This window comes from Dermacentor andersoni, chromosome 2, assembly GCF_023375885.2.
Source record: "Dermacentor andersoni chromosome 2, qqDerAnde1_hic_scaffold, whole genome shotgun sequence".
NCBI classification, from domain to species: Eukaryota; Metazoa; Arthropoda; class Arachnida; order Ixodida; family Ixodidae; genus Dermacentor; species Dermacentor andersoni.
In genome coordinates, this window is record NC_092815.1 from 92,878,287 (window position 1) to 92,883,734 (window position 5,448).

The following is a 5,448-nucleotide window of genomic DNA, read 5'->3' on the forward strand; positions in this document are numbered from 1 at the left end:
CCATGTTTTATGCCGTTTAAATATATTAACTGTTAATGCGTAATCTTGAGTTTTAGTGACCCTGATAAGTTAGTGACCTTGATGTCATATCAGTCTAGTACGCCTTCTTCAATCTCTTACTCACAGATATGATCCTCGATATCGTTATGACATTCCCTAGGCAGCCTTCACAGCCTTGACGCCCTTGTAGCTCTCATATATTCTCATTAAGTGGTCAAACCATCTCAATATTTTCTATGGAAACTTTGCTGTACTGCCTGTGACATCTACCGTATCGCAGCGGTAGTCCCTGAGAACTATATTTTGTTGTCGCTTCACGTGTACATCTCGGCATACTTAATTCGGCCACTCGAATCATCTGGACGTTAAGCCTTTTTTCACATGAACAGTTTCTCTTCCATGAGCAGCATGCACTGCTGAACATACCGCTGTTTTGCAAACTTTTGCATTCGACCTCACTGGTACCTTGTCATACATGCTCATTCTGGCAAATCTTTTCAATTATTCTACAGTGCTTGGAATCTACTAGTATTTTGACGAACTAGAGTGCTTAAAGTGAATTATCTGCTCAGCAGCTTGCCAATCTTCCGAGGTCATCAAATAGCAACTAGTCGTTGCGCAGTCTACAAACTCTATTTCGAGTGTACTTATCCTCATACTAATTTGCTCTAAAGAGCTTGATCATCTATCTTGACATATAATGGGTTTACGATTTTATCTAAGGACTTTTCTCTTGAGTTTTTTTTTCGCGTCGGACAGGAGACACTGCCATTTACACAGAGAATTATCCATGGTGCTTCTCTTTTATTCTTCAGTCGACATACTTATTAGTACATTTATCATCGTGTTAAGCGCGAGGAGGAATGGTGCCAAACCTTTGTGGAGGCCTACTGTACGTCCTTTCCAAGCTTGCGGTGCAGCCTGCCATCATCAGCATCAGCCTATTTTAACGTCTACTGCCGCGACGAAGGCCTCTACCTGCGATCTCCAATTACCCCTGCCTTGCGCTAGCTGATTCCAACATGCACCTGCAAGTTTCCTAATTTCATCACCGCACGTATTTTTCTGCCGCTCTCGACTGCGCTTCTCTTCCACTGGTACTCATTCTGTAACTCTAGTGGTCCGCCGGTTATTTACCTATAGCCTATATGCAGCCGCACTTTCGCCCTCCTCCACGCAGCCGAACATACCCGTCCGCTTTGGGGCTTCCTTCAGGCTTTGTGTATGCATTGCAGTATGTTCTGGACTTTAGTCGAATGAAAAATAAAATGATGTGAAGCTGTTCTTTACAACTCTTCCCCACATGTCCCCGGCAGATAATTGTCGCATGGGTAGCAGACACCACAGATACCAGCCAAAATTGTCAGTATTAGATATTTATCTTTTCTCGATGTATTTTTTCTCAGCGCCCGTCTGTAAGACCTCATGGTGTGCTATGCAGACCTGGTCTTCCTGTAGTTCTTGGCATCCCGAATGTCAGGCTCGTACTTGCCGGCGGAAACATTTGGCCTGCTCTCCATTCTCAAGTAACATGTTATTGTTCGTAGATGTTCGTTACGGTATCCCTCAATACCATGACTTCCCGTCACATTTCCGAACTTTCCAAGCTTCTCAGGGATCAAACCTGTTCATGTGCTTTCCTCATATCTTTCGCTTTCTACAACATCCCAAATAAAGTTAAGGGTTTCCGTGAAAGCTATATACTTAAGGCGATCCATGTGCTATCTCCGCATATGATACTTATTGCGCAGTCGAGCAATGTACTCTTTCCGCGTGGTGTCCTGTGCTTTAGTCGAAGTTCTCCTAACTTTTCAGTCAACATTATTCGCTCTTTTAGTTGAGAAACTATAGCAGACCAATCTATCAAGCCCCGCTTTATTATTTGTAATGGAGAACAGACTTACTGGCAAGCTGTGGTAGCCCACCGGCATACCTCTCCTATTTTCTGCTTTCTTCATCGCCCATTCCTGTAAACGTTCTACAGCTTATAGCATGTCAAGCCAAGTTACTGCTATGGTCTACCCTTCGTCCGCCCTTTTTTCTTTCATCTGCCTGGTCTGCACCATGTCCTTCGTTGCCTTTTCCCGACTTTTGGCGATGCTAAATATTTTATTCTTACGTTCGCTTCTTCTTGGACCCATTTATACGTGAATCTGAAGAAGAGCGTATTGGCTTTCGCCTGTGCCAATTTTCCTCGTTGTTGAGCTGCGCTTCCGCGAGTTCTTCGAAGGTGTTGCTTAGGCCCATAGGTAACACTAGAGGCCCCCTTAGCGGTGGAGCCGACGTATGCAGAAATACTTAACCACTACAGAGGAAGGAGACTTAAATACGCCCCCCCCCCCCACCCTACACATCGCTCACACAACACGAGGCAGTCAGCTGGCGAAGACTGCAAGCAGGTACGTTCTTCAACCTGCACACACTACACAAAACGTTCCCTACCCAGTACGGGGATACATGTCCGTGGTGCGGGGCAACCCCCACGTTATACCACATCACGTGGGAATGCAAGCGTGATTTCGCATTCCATAAAGTAAATAACCCAAGTGCGGAACAATGGGAGGGTCTGCTCACCAGCAGCGAAGCGAGTTCGCAGCCCAACGGGCAATTGTGCAGCACGCCTGCGAGGCAGCAAGACTCAGCGGTGCCCTGGAATAGGGGCGCCGACCTTGTGAAGCGGCCAGGACTCAAGACATGAAGACACCGGCCCACCGCCAATCTCTCTGAGATAAAGAGCAATAAAGTTTTTTCATTCCATTCCATTCCTCGTTGTATAGTTCTTTTACTGACCCAGATAACATTACACACGCATTGTTTAAGAACCGGAAAGGAAAAGGCTAAATTCTTGAACTACTCGAAATGTTAAGCGACGCGCGCAGAGAGGCGATGTTCCGCAAGAATAGGCAGTATCACTTGTGGAGGTAATATCAAAACCGGTAAAAACTACAATCCATCTTTGTACGAGGTCAGCCTTTCTGTATTGTGCAGCCTGTATATTAGTATAAGGTATGGTTTTCTGCACATGTCATGGTACCTTGAAAGAGGAAGTGTGTGCCAACTTGGATATACGTGCTTAAACCTACCTGAATCTTCACTTACAGGGCAAACGAGTCAACCAGGACAAAGAAGAAAGCCGTAAGACGAGCGCTGACACTTTTTCCTTTGCCCTTGTCGGTTCGTTCGCGCGGTAAGTGAAGATGCAATTGTACTGACTCGCCCAGCTATAGCTACCGTACCAAATTTCATCCTGGCTGTGAATGACAGCCTTATCCTTTTCTCAAATGGTGTCCTGCAAATCCACACTATAACGCTGACCAACACCACATACCTCAAGGTATAGCAAGGTGTAACAGAAATATACATGAAGAACAATCACACGCTACTATAGGCAATGATAATTTGCAGCTATCAAACACAAGGTTGATGCAGAAATGGTTAACTTTATTATCTCTTTACTCGACAATCATCATCATCATCATCATCATCATCATCATCATCATCATCATCATCATCATCATCATCATCGTGATCATCATCAACCTGGTTACTCGCACTGCAGATCAAAGGCCTCTCCCATACTTCATAATTGTGGCCATGTTGTCTCTGCAAACTTAGTGTCATCCGCCCACCTAACTTTCTGCCGCCCCCTGCTACGCTTTCCTTCCCTTGGAATCCAGTCCGTAACCCTTAATTACCATCGGTTATCTTTCCTCCTCGTTACATGTCCTCCAGGTCAGTGAGCATACATTGCAATTGGTCTCCTGAGTTACTAAGCAAGGCAATATCATCAGCGAATCGCAAGTTACTAAGGTATTCTCCATCAACTTTTATCCCCAATTCTTCCCATTCCAGGTTTCTGAATACCGCCTGTAAACACGCTGTGAATAGTATTGGAGAGATCGTATCTCCCTGTCTGACGCCTTTCTTTATTGGGATTTTGTTGCTTTCTTTATGGAGGACTACGGTGGCTGTGTAGCCGCTATATATATCTTTCAGTATTTTTACATATGGATCGTCTACACCCTAGTTCCGTAATGTCTCCATGACTGCTGAGGTTTCGACTGAATCAAACGCTTTTTCGTAATCAATGAAAGCTATATATAAGGGTTGGTTATATTCAGCACATTTCTCTTTCACCTGATTGATAAAGTGAATATGGTCTATTGTTGAGTAGCCTTTACGGAATCCTGCCTGGCCCTTTGGTTGATAGAAGTCTAAGGTGTTCCTAATTCTATTTGCGATTACCTTAGTGAATACTTTGTAGGAAACGGACAGTAAGCTGATTGGTCTATAATTTTTCAAGTCTTTGGCGTCCCCTATCTTATGGATTAGGATTATGTTAGCGTTCTTCCAAGATTCCGGTACGCTTGAGGTCATGCGGCCTTGTGTATATAGGGTGGCCACTGGCCAGTCTTTCTAGAACAATGTTCCCAACATCTTTCAACAAATCTGCTTTGACCTGATCCTCTCCAGCGGCCTTCCCCCTTTGCATAGCTCCCAACACGTTCTTTACTTCTTCCGGCGTTACTCGTGGGATTTCAAATTGCTCTAGATTATTCTCTCTCACATTATCGTCGTGGGTGCTACTGGTACTGTATAAATCTCTATAGAACTCCTCAGCCACTTGAACTATCTCATCCATATTAGTAATGATATTGCCGGCTTTGTCTCTTAACGCACACATCTGATTCTTGCCAATTCCTAGTTTCTTCTTCACTGCTTTTAGGCTTCCTCCGTTCCTGAGAGCATGTTCAATTCTATCCATATTATACTTCCTTATCTCAGCTGTCTTACGCTTGTTGATTAACTTCGAAAGTTCTGCCAGTTCTATTCTAGCTGTAGGGTTAGAGGGTTTCATACATTGGCGTTTCTTGATCAGATCTTTCGTCTCCTGCGATAGCTTACTGGTATCTTGTCTAACGGAGTTACCACCGACATCTATTGCACACTCCTTTATGATGCCCATTAGATTGTCGTTCATTGCTTCAACACTAAGGTCCTCTTCCTGAGTTAAAGCCGAATACCTGTTCTATATCTTGATCCGGAATTCCTCTACTTTCCCTCTTACCGCTGACTCATTGATTGGCTTCTTATGTACCAGTTTCTTCCGTTTCCTGCTCAAGTCTAGGTTAATTCGAGTTCTTGCCATCCTATGGTCATTGCAGCGCACCTTGCCGAGCATGTCTACATCTTGTATGATGCCAGGGTTAGCGCAGAGAATGAAGTCTGTTTCATTTCTTGTCTCGCCATTTGGGCTCCTCCACGTCCACTTTCGGCTAACGCGCTTGCGGAAGAAGGTATTCATCATCCACATATTATTCTGCTCTGCAAACTCTACTAATAACTCTCCCCTGCTATTCCTAGAGCCTATGCCATATTCCCCCACTGACTTGTCTCCAGCCTGCTTCTTGCCTACCCTGGCATTGAAGTCGCCCATCAGTGTAGTGT